A 10,000-nucleotide genomic window follows, 5' to 3' on the forward strand; every position below is an offset into this window, starting at 1 on the left:
ATATGCATGTGTATATATGTGTGTATATATATGTATATGTGTGCATATGTAAGTCTATGTATGCGCATGTATGCATATATATGCATGTATATGTATGTGTGTATGTATGTATATATGTATGTATATGTATGTGTACGTATATATGTGTATGTGTATGTATTTGTATGTGTATGTGGTTATATATGTGTATAATATAAATGTATATTTATGTGTATCTGTATGTATATGTGTTTGTATATGTATGTATGTGCATATGTGAATATGTATGTATATATATGCATGTGTGTATGCATGTAAATGTGTATAAGTATATGCCTTTTTGTATATGTATGTATGTATGTATGTGCATGCATGTATAGGTATGTATATTATATGTTTGTGTGTATGTATATGTGTGCATGTACGTATGTCTATATATGTGAATGTATATGTATGTATGTGTGCATGCATATGTATGCGTGTATGTACATGTATTTGCATATGTGTATGTATGTATATATGTATATATGTGTGTATGGTATATGTATATATGTATATATGTGTGTATGTATATATATGTATGTGTATATGTGTGTATGTGTATGTATGTGCATGTGTGTATGTATGTGTGTATGTATATGTATATATATATATATGTATGTATGTATGTATGTATCATACCAATGACCGTTTTAAATATCATGTTTACTTGAGGGTGTGCAAGTCGCTGGCAGGAATAAAAAGTCATCTTCGGCCACATGTACTCGTCTTACAAGACGTTACAATCATATATGTGTGTGTGTGTGTGTGTGTGTGTGTGTGTGTGTGTGTGTGTGTGTGTGTGTGTGTGTGTGTGTGTGTGTGTGTGTGTGTGTGTGTGTGTGTGTGTGTGTGTGTGTGTGTGTGTGTGTGTGTGTGTGTGTGTGTGTGTGTGTGTGTGTGTGTGTGTGTGTGTGTGTGTGCGTTTGTGTGTGTATGTATAAGATGCCTCTTTGGAAAAAAATATTACATTTAAAAAATTAAAAAATATATAAATAAAGATATAAAATAAGATTAACAAACAAGGTAGAATAAAGTAGGAAATGAAAGTCAGTCAAACAAATAAACCAACTGTAATAATAGAATTAACACATTAGATATAAGCAGACATACCTATGGAATATAAAACAAAAACAAATGAATAACATCCACGTAAAAAAAAAAAACAAATAAATAACATCCACGTAAAACAAAAACAAATAAATAACATCCACGTAAAACAAAAACAAATAAATAACATCCACGTAAAACAAAAAACAAATAAATAACATCCACGTAAATCGCGATAAATCGCGCGAGATAGCCTAGTTCTAGAGATTTACTCTCCTTACAATGGGGTCCTGATTTCAAATCTCGTTAGATTCAGCCACTCTCATGAGTCGTAGATGACGAATCACGTGTCAGTGGATAATTATATTTTTTTAAAACAACACATATGCCACTCCCTATTTTGGAGGTACCAAATTGGTCAAATGGAAAATTATTCCTAACTCGCATTTAGGTAAAAATGCACTTTCATATAAATAAATGAATTCGTTAAAAAGTACCGAAAAAAATAAACTAAATAAACAATATATATATATATATATATATATATATATATATATATATATATATATATATATATATACATACATATATATATACATAAACGATATAATGCTTGAAATTGTCGAACTGGACATTGAAACAATTGTAACATAAAATGAAGTACACTTTTCGTTGCCATCAATATCTTGTCTTAGAATTTTTGATTTTGCACACACAGTATATTAATGCTAAATTATGCAATGTGATAATTTTGTAGCTTAATCCTTAAGTCAACCTTTTTTGGCTTAAAACATATTGGTATATGAAAATGTACTGAATTACACGAACTTATATTACATATAAGTCTCTCTCTCTCTCTCTCTCTCTCTCTATATATATATATATATATATATATATATATATATATATATATATATAATCAGTGGTATATTTAATTATACTGAATTAAATTTAAATCTAATAACTATGAGTTAATAATTTTTAAAATTAGATGTAAAAATAAATTAAACTATCAAATTAACATATGGAATAGACGGTGTGAAGCTTGAAATATTCCAACCTTTATACTTATTACAATATTTAGACATTTTAAATGTTAGTAGAAAATATTAAAAGTATGAATTATAAAATAAAATTTTTAAAAGTTAATGGCAGAGCGGGAGAAGAAAAAATATTATGTTATTACAATAGAAAAACGTGAGCATAACCCACACAGTAGCCGTATAGCGTAATGGTGAGAAGCCTAGACTGTCATTTGGGCGGTCGGGTTTCGGTCCTGGCTTTAGGCAGTTGCCTGTCTAACCGCACTGATTAGCTGCGAAACAGCACTGTACGTGTTGGAGATGTAACACGTCTTGAATATATTCTAAGCATTTTAAATAATTTCTGAAACGCGTTAAAAACGATTTCAATGATTTAAAAACATTATTACAATGATCTAAACATAATTTTCAATGAAAAACCAAGACACGGAATAATAAAATGTTAAAAAATACACATTGTTGGTAACCACCCCCTTATATATATACATATATATATATATATATATATATATATATATATATATATATATACTAGCTGTACCCGGCCTTGCGTTGCTGTGGCTCAGTTTGTTAAAATGGAAAACATTTCTCATAAAAAATTGTATTTTGTATTGTTTATTTATTTTATTATTTTTGCAATTTTTTTATCAATAAAAGTTGTTATTTTTCCCCAAGAAAAGGTGAATTTTTTACCATAAATTCTTAGGTGAAAGTTTGTTTTTTTTTTCAGGAAAACTTGCACTTTTTTAAAAGAACGTTGGCAGTAAACATTTCTTTTTGAAAACAGAATGTTTGTTATAAAAAGAAAAGATGAATATTTTATATGAACACTGTAAATAGTTAGGTGAAAGTAGAGAAAAGTTAGTTTTTTTTTCAAGAGAACGTACATTTTTTTGTCAATGGATTTTAAGAAAAAAAACGGAAAAAATACTCCCATCATTAATTAGTTCTGCAAAAAAATAAATAAAATGTTGGTTTAGTGTTTCAACATTTGAACAACGCTCGGCTGAATCCGGTGATTGCTGGTCGAACCCTAAACTAATTGGAATCCAGTGCGGGCTGGGGGGGGGTTAATTCTGCATGAGTACCATTCTTTTTAATTTTGTTTTTTGTTCAATTTTTTGTGTGGGCTTTTAGCGCTAGCAAACTAACAAATTTAACCAAAATGCAAAAAATTCAACAATTAAATAATTTTAATAAGTGCCCAGCTCCTAATACAAATCCTAGTAAATCAATCCTCTGTATTGGAAACACTGAAAGGAAGGACGAAACCAAATTATTGCCAGTATGTTTGGGAGAGGTTCTATAGGTGTAACAGAAAGTGGCCATTAAAAATGATGATCAGAACCTTAATAATTCAACTTACTATTTTTAAGCTTATAACTACTTGAAAATATAATTCAAACCGTAATTTTTTTCAATTAAAGGAGCAAAGACCAAATTTTTAAAAAATAACAGGTTTAATAGCAAATTATGCAATATTTGTTTCTTTAAAGAGGTTTTCTTTTTAAAAAAAATATAAAGAAAATCAACATATTTTGACTTGCTTATAAATATATGTATATATGTAAATGCCAAAAAATCACTTACCTAAAAGAATATTATTAAATGGGTAGTTCCATTTTTCATTGTTAAGAATTTATCCATATTTATATTTTAAATTCCATGTATTTTTTAAATAAAAGAATTTTTTAAAGCGAGGGTCCTACAAAATCGCATTTTGTAACGTGTTTTGCGCGAAGCGTTAAATAGCTGCTACTGCTAATATGAAATTTATGAAGTATCGTTTCGTCCAAGGCATAAATAATGTCTCTTTTTTATTGCGTGTGTTAACCAAAATTAGTATTTTCATCCTCCGTAGTTAAAAAAAGAAACGCACATTCACTTATAAGTTTTTTTCCCCTAGAACAAAAAATCTGCTTCATCGATTTTTTAAAAATTCTTTTCATGAAATACACGAGTTTTTGATTGATATAGTTTAATACTTCTCCATCGACTAATTTTTTTCTTTTTTAACATCTAAAAAAAGAAAACATTCAATGAGATAAAAAAAAAAAATTGCCGTCAGCGTCTGCTATTTACTTGACAATGTAAGCATAACATGAGCTTTCATTTAAAAAAAAAGCAACGTGTTTTTTGTTTAAAAAAAAAGGTTTTACACTTTGGACTTTACAGGTAAATTTCCAAAAAAATGTTCTTTTTTTTTTTTTTTTTAAATTGGAATATTTTCTTTATTGATCTTTTAACTTCAATTTTTGATATATAAAACTTTGACACATAAATTAATTATTAAATGTTTAATAAACATTTCAAAATGGGGGTGTGAATTTGAAAAAAAAACGTTTGTCTAAAATATTATATTTGGTTTATTGGAAAGAGCATAAAATTTCACATTGACCCTGGAAATATCGTAAAAATTGAACCAATAGGAAAATTTTGATAGATTTTTAAAGTTTAAAAATTGAAAAATATTTAACTCGTAAAATTCTATTGATTTTATTACTTAAAAAAATGGCTGCATGAAGGCACGCTGGCATTTTGTAAACTAATATGCATGTACAAAATGTATGAAGATGTGTCAATTTTGACCCCTTAAAACTATTTTAACCGGCTAAAGACCCATAAGAGAACGGCCCATTAATATAATCCAATCATTCGAGGCCCCTAGCGCCGCTCTGCGATTTTTAGTTTCGGAGGAGATAGAATTGGAAAATTTGGAGACACACAGACAGACAGATAGAAAGACAGACAAACAGACACATAGGCTTTTTTATATTAGATATATGTTGTTGTTATAATTGATAGACAAATTCTGTCTACGGTAACGGGCAGCATCGGAACGATAATTCGGAAGGTCGTTTATTTTTCTTCTCTTGTAGAGAATCTTAGAAAATTCAGGGCAATCACCGAACTGGGTCTTCTCAGTTGGCATCGCGTGCCATCTGTTGTCTGCATAATCACAGCCAGCCTTACAAAACGGATATATATATATATATATATATATATATATATATATATATATATATATATATATATATATATATATATATCGATTTGAAATACCGTCTGCCATATTAGTCAAGTAACCTTTTTTCCTTTCATTTCCATTTTTTTTATTCTAATTTATTCTAATTTCGATCCAGCCACCATTACACGCCGAATTTGCACTAATATACGAGGTGCCTTAAATAAGTTAAATAAGTTTCAAGACTTTTTGTACATGCATTTAAAATTGTCGTAGACACTTGAAAATTCAGTATGCTATACCTCTTATGAGATGACTGACCAATTTTTATGATTTCACGTTCAAAGGAACAGATACAACAGGAATTCGAATACACCCTACTAAAGTAGGTGAATTTCAAAAATGCAATCTGGGCGTGAGGACACTTTAGAAGAACGATATGCAATAAAATTCTGTTTTAAACTTTTTTTAAAAAGCCAAACAAACGTATAAAATTCTTGAGACTTCTTTTGGACGATCTTGCATGAATCGAACATCAGTTTTTGAGTGGCATAAGAGATTCAAGAACGGCAGGTAGTCCGTGAGGGGCGATAAGAGGTGTGGAAGGAGTAAGGAAGTCAGAACACCAGAGTTGATTGGCCAAATAAAGAATTTCATGGATAAGGATCATCGTGTGTCTATAGAGATATCAGATAGAGACAGTAAGAAAACAGCTTGATGTCATGGTGGAAACGGTACACAATTATTTGCGAGAAACTGAAGACGCGGAAGAAGTGTGCGAATGCACCAGTCCACAACTCCATCCTTGTCACAGACTATTTGACTAAGATGGGCATCAAGACGGTTTATCACCATCCCTATAGTACAGACCTTGCTCGCTGTGACTTTTGCCCAATGAAAATCTTAGCAAAATTTACTAATTAAAAACTGCCAACGTCCCAAAATGAAAGTGTTTCTGTGGCATGAACTAGATTCAGACTCGGTACACCCTCATTACATTCATTGTGTCGGTTGCTTGTGAACCTTGGTAGAAAGTACCGATCAACAATCTGTTCTTGATAATCAGCCCGACAGGTGCGAGGCCAAGAACTAGCCAAGTACCTGTCGGGCTGAGGTACGCCGCCTGAGTATTACCATGCAGATTCGCCATCCGAGACCTTGCCACCCGGTTTTCAGGTGAAGCAAGTTTATTGCTTGTTGCCTGAGGTGCCCCTACCGGGGAATGCTGATGAGGATGCCCAAGCAATATTTGCTAGGTCAGTGCCTCCTTTAGTGGCACTTGCTTAAATACCCCACCTTCTCACCTTGTGTCACATCCGGCTGTGGTGTGGAAGCAAGTAAATATCTACCCAGGTTGTCAGGCCGTGTCGTTACCCACTAAGCCACCTGTGCTGTCGACTGGGAATTAGCTGAGACTAGCAATGGGTCGTCTGGCGTTGCCCGGTCGTAAAATATGCTTAAACCAGTTTTTTTTTTTTTAAACTTGGGTGTCATCTTATCGTATTATTAAAAGAGAAAAAAAATGTTGCGTGGTGCACGCGCGTAAGAAAGTTAAGAATTTTAGAAGATATGAGAGAAAAAATGTTCTTAAAAGCGCGAACTTGCAAAAATTAATTTTGTAAGCGAACACGTTATCGATTGGACTACGATGACACAGATGTCATAATGTTGCAAATGTATCTTTTTAAAATGAAACCACGAAACGACCGTGAGTAACAAACAGTGTCGAAACCAAGATTTTTACCTGACCCCCTCAAGCAAACAAAACGATATTTCTACAGTAAATAATTGACGATATTTTCTTATTTTTCGATATACGTCCAAGAAATCGCTCTTTCTAATGATACCAGGTTGATTGCTTTTCGATGCGGATGAAAAAGTTTTTAGCGGACATACAAACCAACGAACATACAAACACACTAACAAACAAACATACAGACGGCTGAGACTTATATAATACAATTGAAATCATGCGGTCTATATAAAAAGCTAAAGTAATTTGTCGATTATCTGTTGTCGCTATTACACCGTGCCTCTCCTTCCCCCTGCCATGGAAGGGGGTGGGAGCAGAGTAAAAACAACAATCGGAATATCCTTTATGTACTTTGCAAACACAAGTTAAGACCGAAAATGCCCACGATCCCACAGCCCTTTACTCGTGCCCTTTTCACCTTGACCAAACGCAGCTGTAATACGACGATAGAGGAGGAAAAACTACCCCAGTGACCCTTCAGGCGGGCGACATGAAAGAGTTATGGAAACATATTTGGCTGGGTGGGGCGGGGGAGTGAAGAAAATGGCAGTAATTGAGACATTTTGTGTATATCTTTTCTTTTACTTTCGTGGTATTTCTTTCGTGCTTTTCCGCCCGGTTTATTTATCTCTCTCGCTCTGTCTGTCTGTCTGTCTGTTTGTCTCTCTCTCTCTCTCTCTCTCTCTCTCTCTCTCTCTCTCTCTCTCTCTCTCTCTCTCTCTCTCTGTCGTTTCTCTCTCTTTATTGTTATTTCTATCTTCCACTTTTCCCTCCTTTTTTGCCTGTATGTCTATCTGTCTGTCTGTCAGACTCTCTCTCCCTCTCTCTTTTTTCTATCCTTCTTTTAGCTATCCCCCTCTCCCCTCTCTCTCTCTTTCTCTTTCTCTCTCTTTATTTCGCTCACTCTCATTCTCTCTCTCTCTCTCTCTCTCTCTCTCTCTCTCTCTCTCTCTCTCTCTCTCTCTCTCTCTCTCTCTCTCTTAATTGTTATTTCTCTCTTTCACTTTTTTCCTTTCTCTTGTTTGCCTGTCTGTATGTCTGTCTGTCTCCTCTCTCTTTCTGTCTTTCTCTATCTCTCTACCTATCTATCTACCTCGTTCTCTCTTTATTTCAGCTCTTTTTCGGGACCTTTTATTTTCTGTCTTTCCCCCCCCCCTTGTTCATGTCCGTTAAAAAACGTGTGAAGAAATGTAAAAAGAAAATGTAGGAAATGTAGAAAAGAACAAAAACCAACCAGAAATAACATCCTTGCGTGTTTGGAGACTCTTCCAATGGTAATCCGAAAAGCGAAAGAGAATTCTTCAAATTCATGAAAATTGTTCTATCAGACAGTGTAGAAATCCAAAGGCAGCAAGATTTTTCTTCAGTTGAATAGAATAGAGAAATAAAAATTTCTATTTCTAATCTCATCTAATTCTAATTTTTTATTTTCTACTTTTTTTCATATTTCTTATACTTCTTTTTTCTGTAGCGCTTTATTTTTCGTCATCTTTTTCTAGCTATATATCTCTTTCTGTCTATCTATATCTCTATCTATCTATGTCTATCTATCTATCTCTCTATCTTACCTATCCATCTATCTATCTATCTCTATCTATCTTATTTATCTCTATCTATCTATCTATCTATCTATCTATCTCTATCTCTCTATCTCTCTCTATCTATTTCTCTATCTATATCTATCTTATCTATCTATCTATCTCTATCTATCTTATCAATCTATATATCTATCTATATACCTCTATTGATCTCTATCTATCTATCTCTCTATCTATCTATCTATCTATCTCTCTATCTATCTATCTATGTATCTCTATCTATATATATATCTATCCAAGTCTGCTAAAATTTATCTATCAATCTGCCTATCTATCTCGTTTTCCTTCCTTTCTTTTTTATTTCTGCTCTTTTTCTGAACCCTTTCTTCTTTATTCTTTTTCTTTACCTTTTTCTTCTTTTTCTTTCATATTTCTTTTATCTCTTCTTTTTATGGTCGTTTTTTTTTCTTACATTTTTCTTGCGTTATTTCCTTCGTCCACTAGAATTTCGTTTTTCATCGATTTTCTGTTTTCCTCGTCTTCTTCATCTTCCACTTCTTTTCCTCTACCTCCCACCTTTCATCATATTTTGTTCTTCATCACCTCTGCTTTCTTTCCATTAAACTTCTTCTCCTCATCACTCATCCTTCTCCTCACTCTTCTTAGTGTTATTTCTTCTTATTCTCTTTCTCTTTTTCTTCTATTTATTTATTTTTTATTTCTTTTTATTTCTTTTTTTTTTTTTTTTTTTACTTACCTTCAACCCCAAACAAGGCATAGAGCCACTTGGACGCAAGGTGCTACTAATTGGAACCATGCCTAAAAAAGATTAACAAGGTGTTGGTTTATGTTGCATATGAACGTCTGCATATCAGTACAGTGAGGGAAGCGGGTAGAAGGAAGGGAATTCCAAAGTCTAGCCGTTCTAGGGAAGAAACTATTAAAGTAAAAAAACAAACTTTCTGGCATTTAGGGAGCTCAACAGTAAAAAGGTGTTATTTTGTTGCTAAGCCAGTTTGGTGGCGATGGGACGGGAGTTGGAGCTTAGTTGACAAAGTGGGACCTATTAGATTGGAGACGCTTTTTTTTTACTCTATCCGAAAGAGAGAGGCAGCTCAGATGTGGCAACAATATTCCATAAATAGACATTTGGCGGCCTTGTAGAAATACATATTTTCAGGTGTGCTTTTTTTCATTCTTATTTTCTTTCTCTTTTTTTCTTCTTCATTTTCTTCGTAAACATTATCAGCTTCCTCCTCCTCCTCCTCCTCCTCCTCCTCCTCCTCTTCTTCTTCTTCTTCTTCTTCTATCTTATCCTTTTTCTCTTCTCTTTTTCCTTTTTCACTTTCTTTCTTCTTTTCCTTCTTTCCCCCTTTCTTTCTTAACCTTTTTCTTTTTCTTCCTTTTTATTTTCTTCTTCTTTTTCCTTTTGTCTTCTTCCTTCTTTTTTATCATTTTTTTATCTTTTGTTTCTTTTTCTGTTTCTCTTTCTTTTTGCTTCTACTTTTTCATTGCTTCTTCTTTCTTCTTATTCCTTTTCTTTTTATTTTTTCTCTTTTTTTTTCTTTTTTGCTCTTGCTTTTCTTCATTTTCCCTTCTATTTTTATTTCTTTTTTCTTCTTCTTTTTTACTT

The sequence above is a fragment of the Euprymna scolopes genome, chromosome 42, assembly GCF_053919585.1.
Source record: "Euprymna scolopes isolate OS-2025 chromosome 42, ASM5391958v1, whole genome shotgun sequence".
Lineage (NCBI taxonomy): Eukaryota > Metazoa > Mollusca > Cephalopoda > Sepiida > Sepiolidae > Euprymna > Euprymna scolopes.